This window comes from Odontesthes bonariensis, chromosome 5 (assembly GCF_027942865.1).
Source record: "Odontesthes bonariensis isolate fOdoBon6 chromosome 5, fOdoBon6.hap1, whole genome shotgun sequence".
NCBI lineage: Eukaryota > Metazoa > Chordata > Actinopteri > Atheriniformes > Atherinopsidae > Odontesthes > Odontesthes bonariensis.
Genome location: NC_134510.1, coordinates 18,070,622 through 18,078,391, shown reverse-complemented (window position 1 = coordinate 18,078,391; position 7,770 = coordinate 18,070,622).

Below are 7,770 nucleotides of genomic sequence, written 5' to 3'. Positions count from 1 at the left end.
TCTAAAATATTGGCTGACCACTAACCATAAAAGCTTAATGTAGCTCTCAAAGCTTGTTTCTATTATATCAACACTCTAAATGACTTAAACATCTTCCACTCAACTAACCGCAGCCTTTTCTTTGGGCTGTCATAGGAGTCAGCAGTAAATTAAGCAGAGGTCTGAGCAACAACCCCTTGACTTTTATTGAGGCCAAGGTCTAATTGTAATTCAACGGACCAGACCTTTTGTGTCATTGAGTGCTTCATTTGCAGTTTGCATGAACCCAGGAGACATTAACTCAGTTCCCTTCTCCATTCATTACAATGCTATTAGTCTCTGCGAATTGATCAATATATCATGTATAGAACATCTTGAATGTGGACGTCTGGCTCCTTTGTGAGCCCAGAGATAATGGTTTCCCTATTCAAGCTGGCTTGTAGGAACATGGAGATAAAGCAAGGCAGGGAAGAGTTATACCGCTTACAGCTATGGAGAAGGAGCTATCTCATCCAGATTATAAGTGGGTGAACTTAAAATGCATAAAAAGGGACAGTTTATTGTGAGGAGGAGAGCAGCTCCGGAGGAGGGTATAAAGATCTGAGCGACTCACACTGGCACCTTTTTTCTCTCCTCAGGCGATCAGGAGGAAAGAAATCCATCCATTCTCCTTTGCACAGCCTGATAGAGCTGTGCACACTGTGATGCAATGCCAGGCTCTAAAAGAACTAAACAAAAAGGGAAAAAAAATTGGAGCTTTTTTTTTTTCTTTTACTCTACAAGGATGCTCATTTTGGATTTTACTTTTGCACGTTACTTATTGTTACTTAGTGTTATTGTTACTTAGTGAAACAATAAAAAGGGAACATTGATAAATGTGATCTGTTATATATATATATAGCATCAACCAAAGCTTTAAGTAGACAGACTACTCTGATAGGATGCAAAAGTTTGGGTAATAACAGCAGAGCCTAGTTTCTTTTGTCTTATGTTCAATCATATTTATACTGTTAGTCAGTTTTTTTATGGCATTTTGCGGCTATGTTCTCACAATCATGGCACAATGTTTTAAACATCCAGGGAAGGCACATGTGAGAATACAAATAACATAGGACTTACATCAGTTTGTGCAGAGTTCACCCAACCAGCAACTTTGTAAGTGCTAACTTTGGCTTTTCAAACATACACAGCAATAGTTTTGTAAACCTTAATCCCAGTAACATCACAACTGTGGTATTTATGAGAGTTGTATATAGGGTATTCTCATTTTACATGTTAAAGAGAATATTCCTATCAACGACTCACGTCCATACTATCTCACCCTGTGTAATTGCAAAGTCTGTGCCCATAATTCATAATCATAATTATATTTTTATCCCTCAAAACATGAAGAATCAGTGCACTTGGGTTTTTCCTCTCGCCCCCAAAGTGCATCTTTGCATTCCAGCAGCAGTCCTGCTTTGCAACGAACTCTGTCATTGCCCTAAGTTGCAAGATCTTGTCACAAAAGAAACAACCCAATCTTCTTTTTGGAAAGTTGCACCTGGCCTCTCTGGAGCCAAGAACAAGCTATGTTAAAGAGAAGTTTGTCACAAGATGCTCTGAGAAGTTTAGTAAGACTTACCAGTAAAATGAAGGTACTGCGACATGTCTACACAAGGCAACGAATATTCCACATAATCAAATTAGAGTATTTGTTGAATATGAATATGACATCATTTGGTTCAAGATAATTAGACAATACTGTATATTTGGAAGTGTCTTAGAGTGAAGCCTTAATTGAATTATTTTAGAATATTGATGTGTAATTGTAGCCAATATCTCATTGTAGCCACATGTAAATAAAGTAGATGATTTGTCAGGAGGATATACAGCGAGCAAGTGTGCAAGCTAATGACGTTTACCTTTTTACATTGTCAGGATCTGGATTTTTGGTTATATTTTGTACTTAGTTATTGGTGTTATTTTTATTCAGTACTTTGTGTTTTCTGTATTTAGATTCAGTCTTTGTTTCATTTTAGTTATGTTTATTCAGTTATGTTTTATTTTCTCCTTGTGTATTCCCTGTGTGTATTGTGTGTGCTATCTCTCGCCCCCTGTGCCATCTCTCTCTCTCTCTCCTCAGTCTGTCTCCTGCTCTCATTCACTCACCTGCAACCTGTTACCTATCAGCCACCTGTTCCTACTCCAGTAATCACCTCCCCAGTATATATGTCTGTCTTGTTCAACCACTCCTCTCCGGATCCTCTTCAATACCTTGGTCTTTGGTCTTGTCTTGTCCCCTGGTCTGTAATTCTAGTCTGCCTTCCTCGCCTCTGCGTTCTCGCCCCGGTCCCTGGTTTTTCCTCATCCTTCCTCTTACAAGTATTTTAGTCTGTTTTGTTATTTTCTTAGTTTTATCTTAAGTTTAGTTTTTGATAATTCCAGCTTTGCTGCGCCTTTTGTTTATCCTTGTTAAATAAATCCTTTAACATCACTTTTTGCCTCCCGTCGTGTCTGCACTTGGGTCCTCCCTAAACACAACCATGACATACATGCTCTTTTCTGTTTTGTTAAGAATCCAGATACGTCCATATACACCAAGTATCATTATCAAGTTAGTTGCCTTGACAGCCATCCTCATTGTGCTCAAACACAAAACTGAAATTTGCGTCATATATTTTGTATCATGTCCTGCATTCTGAATTTTTGTAAGTACGGGGCAATGGACAAACTGGATTCTCAAGACACTATCCTGAACTAGTTTAAAACGGTTTCAGTCAGCATGTGGACACAATCATTTTTTAACCATTAGAGCACGTTGAGTCACAAAATTATGCTTGCATCACTGCTGCAGCCACCCTGTGTCCAATTAAGAAGATAGATCTCTGTTTTTTGTTTTACCATTTTCAGACTAGCTACAGCTTGTTGGCTGCTGCACTGTTACTGGAGGATTACACAAGGGGGCACACCTGACCTTAGCACGATGCGAGTAATTCACGATAAAACGATACAAAACATTGAAACATCAACAATAAGCTTACAAACACCCTACCAGTCATCTACATAATGCAGCTGGCATGGGCATAATGTTTCTGAGAAGGTGCACAACCAACGCACTGTTCTCAAGTGACTGCAAGAATATGTGTATTAACTCGTGGAGGATAAACATACACCCCATGCGAACAGAGGAAGAATCTTTCTCTCATTATATTTCCTTTATCCTCACATAACTCTTTGGAGTCAAACACACGGACAGCTAGTGCATTGTGGAACCCCCACAGAGAGCAGATACTGTAGATGGTCCTTGATAACTTTTGTTGTTAATGAATGAGATTTGGTACCTGTACTGAATCCCTAGAGGGCAGCAGTACAAATGCTTCAAATTCAGAGAAGACTTGCCTCTGCCTGATAAACTGCTGTGATCCAATTGGCTTGTAAGAGAGTAAAGAAAGGCATTTAAATGGAAGGAGAGGCAAGTCTGATAAACTGAAGTGTAGACCTCCCCACTGAGGGCTGCAAAACGAAAGTGAGTGCTCAAGATTAGGGGACCTCAGACACCAAATACCTCAAGGGTATAGATTAATGGCCCATTAATGTGAGCTAAATGAATGTAGCATCTACATGTAGGAGTTAAGGATGTTTCTAGGGCATAAACCAAAACCACCTACGTATAAAAGAGAAAAAGAGCTGGTTTTTAAACTTTTTCCACTTTATTTTGATATACTTGGGCCCATTAAAAAAGTGCAAACCAAGATTTCATTTGATCAGTTTCCCCAAGCCTGTCCCTTCTTTTACGGCATCACTTAAAGGACTAAATATTTCAACAGAATCCACCTAAATACTGGCGAGTCAAAAAATGTAAATGACTTTTAATTAATCACAGTTAAGTCACAGAGTAGATAACAAAAGTAATTGAAAAGTACCTATAAAACATCTCCTTTAACTCCAGATGAAGTCCTATCACAGAAGCAATGTCACAGTCTGCGCCCTGTGTTGTTACTTGATATTAACAGCTGTACTTTGGCCTAATCGATGATGTAAATGCATCTCTCTTGGCACAATTCTCCTTCCTGTGGAACTTAACCTCCGAGCAGAGCTGTTCGAACACACAGGACCAGCCGCCAGATTATGTTAGCCATCCCCTCTTTACTTTTCCTTGTGGAATTTTGACCTTTAAGAGAATCAGTATAAAAAAGCTTTTCATTCGCACAGCCCTGTGTAGGTGTATGTATGTGAGGAGGACAGGGGCTGAAAAACTCCTGTTGTCCTCTCTAATGTTCACACACTCACACACACACACACACATCACTGGCTAACAGCCGTGGAGCCTGGGTTTGAATTCACTCTGCGGTGGACCGTTTAAATGAGACTTAACTTAGCATCCTGCTAGCTCAATTGGGATTGTAATAGAACACATTGCACCTTGCCCTGCAACAGAAGCTCCCTCTCCCTGTTTCCTCATCTGTCTGGGCCTCTCTCTCTCAGTCCTGGGAGAATTGATTTTTCCAAATGCACAGGAACAAATCAAAGGGCAGAATGATAGGGTTGCAAAGAGAAAAGGTAGACATGGCATTGCAATCAATTTGACTATTAACTAACCGATGTTTTCTTCAATTCTACAGGATTTCTTTTCTTTGTCACCATTATGTAATGAGCTAACAACACCTTCCAGGGAGGTTAATTACAAACTTGATAAATAAAAACAGGGACACTAAATTGGTGAAATCTTTAAAACTGTCAAGATAGCATTAAAGCAATTATGGCAAAATGCTGTCATTGGATTCAAAGGAATTGTGTAATTACAACCAGCAGTCCTAATTCAAGGCTTCTGTCCCTGGCACCTAGAAAAATATCTCGCAGCTCTTTCTTTTCCACTAACTCTCTTTCCTTTTTGGAAATGCTTTGGCCTGTTAATACTTGCTGTTTCATTTTAAATAAGTAGGTGTGCCTAAAGTTTTGACTGGTACTGTATACAAGTGGTACCAAGCATACAGACAGCATCATGAAGACCTAAAGTTAGACCTGAGAATATTTGGATACTGAGACAGTTTATTTTGTTACTCCATATGTTTATTAAACATATGCGAGTTACAGTCATGTAGTACAAATGTGGATACAGCAGAGACTCTCACATCTTTCAATTTGTGGGAATTTTATATCTAGATTTGAGGAAGGTTTAGGATTTAAAACTCCTCAATGACTATGTTTTCAGGAGCAAAGATAACCATGAATGAAAAATTCATTTCTAATAATTTTTTGTGGGTCATTTTTCGTCCAATGAATAGCTGAAATCTGAAACATGTGGACGTCAAAGAATGGGTGTTCTCCTTCATGTTGCCAGGCAGCTGTCTTCATTGGATGTTAACTTATCTGCCTTTAGTTTTATTCAAAACAAGTGAAATGCAGCACGATGAGGATGATGTCAAATGACTGCCTTTACCATTTCAGAATATTCCTCCTATATTTGTACTTGTAAAATTCCTGGTTTCTATTTGCAGCATACTTTTGTCATTATCTGTGTACTATGAAGCACTGATGGAGAGACGGATACATTTAGCTTCATTTAGTTGTATCTGAGCGCATCCTTTCAGACACTTTAACACTTCACAATTCATCCTACTACTTCTGTCTTCTGCCACATCATCAGAAATCACTGGTGACTCAGAGCTGTTGGAGGTAACGAAATTACTTACTTTTACACTGCCTTCACCTGTTCACAGATGCTGTTCTCATATTTTTTTCTTCCTGTCATTTTGAGTCAGGATCATTTTTCACCTGTCCAAAACATTTTGTTCCCCATTTTTTTGTTGCTTGCATTTTGTTCAACTTTGATCTGGCCTTTCTTTTTTTCTAGCCTCATAAATAGCTTGCATCTTGTTGTGAACTCTCTGTATTTGCTTATGTTTCTTCTCCTTATGATAGATTTGAATAATTATATGCTTATCTTCTTAAGACTGTCCATTAGTTGTAAAGTAATTTTCCTATACCTTGTAAGAATCTTGCAATAATGCAGCACATTGATGTTGTCCTTGCTAGCCTTGTTTCACATTGTTAAATACTCCCGTTTTCTTTTTCAAGACCTCTGGTTTCACTTGACAAGACAGAAAGTAGCTGTCAGCATCAGATCTTAACACACTGGTGAAACAGTGTAGGTCATTTCAAAGTCACTCTCTGATGAGCTTTATTTAGATTATAAGATTGGGCTTTTTGGAAACCTGATCACAATTGTCTTCCTCTCCTTACATTGTTGCTTTGGTATCTAACCTCAGCCAAGTAGTTTTAATCCCTCAACTTCACCAGGGAATTGCATTTCCTGAACCTAACAGAGTAGTTGTGAATCCTTTCTTGTTTGAGGGTCCTGTGACTTGTTCAAAATAAACAGTTTTATGTTTGTTATGTGTAACTAATATTTTCACAACCAGAAACTGCAACCAACTCCAAAGGATCCCTTGTGTAATCTCAGAGACACCATGACTTTTGGCAATATGACAGTATTTGGCATCCTGGGAATGATAATGAGTAGTTTGGGGTTGTCTTTTGTTTTTTCCTTGTGGCAGTCAGCTGTGCATTCTTTATCTCTCATTATTTAACTACAAGGGTATCTCTCCGATGGCTTTGTTTTGAGAGAGAGCTCCCTTGACAACACATTATGGGTTCACAGTATTATGCCCAAATACAAATGAATATATTGCAGGATTGACGAAGAAATGAAACAGAACCACAGCTAATATTTGCACAGCTGTGTGCAAATATTTATAGGCCAAACTTCATCCTATATGATAAGAAGAGGTGGAAGTCATGCATCATCAAGTATATTTCAGATTTCATAAGAAGTCAAAGGCAACATAGTTAGCCAGATCCAAAGAAATATAAGAATTCAGAGAAATATTCTCTGAAGAAATATAAGAACAACTTACCTGCCCCTTGAGAATCTTGGCTGTATTGGAGCTATGTTTGGCAAGATGTGTTAACATCGAAAGCTGTTTATTATTTCGCTTTTACTTTCCATTGTAATTGACAAATAAAAACTATTTTGCCATTATTTTAGCAATCATTTTGACTTTAAAATGAGTGCCTACAACCTCTGCAAACTAAGGCAGCCGACCAATTCTACATCTATTCTATGGTTTGTTTTTCTACGAAGCAAAAAGTGACTCCACCTTCTTTTGCTTGCTCTACACAATATATCCATCCTGTGGCGTCAAAGGAGCTCACCTTGACGGCTCCTACCCTCACCCTGTTCTAAGTGGATGATTAAAAAGAAATGGAGGGGTTTTACTGGGGGCTGGTATGCGTGGCATCCCAAGAGTCCCTGCTCCGAGCTAGCCAAGCAGAGCAAGCTACAGCTGTCCTCCAAACAAGCCCACCATCCTTTATTTATTTCTGCTGAAATATTGATGCATGTTATGAAAGGTTTAAAATAATGTGTCTGCCTTTTTTCCTTTGCACCGGCACACTTGTGTTTTCTAATGCATAAATAATTCCTCCCTTGGACACTGCACGGACACTAGGTCGCTCACATTAGGTTGGGTGTATCCACTGTATCACATTCTTTCTGCCTGAGAGAAAATACCCATCCCTTGTAATTTCCTACACTTATACAATCGGCGAAGACAGTAAATAATTGATGTATGAATTTAGGGCTGAAACTCCAACACAATATGACTTCATGTCAAGGGTTAGTCCCTGAAGATTTGAAGCCAAATCATCTCACAAAATGGATTATTCCTCTCCACAAAAGGAGTATCCTTTTTTTTTTGAGTTCCTACCTGTTTTCTTCCCTCCATTGCTGCCCTGAGCTTGTTCTCA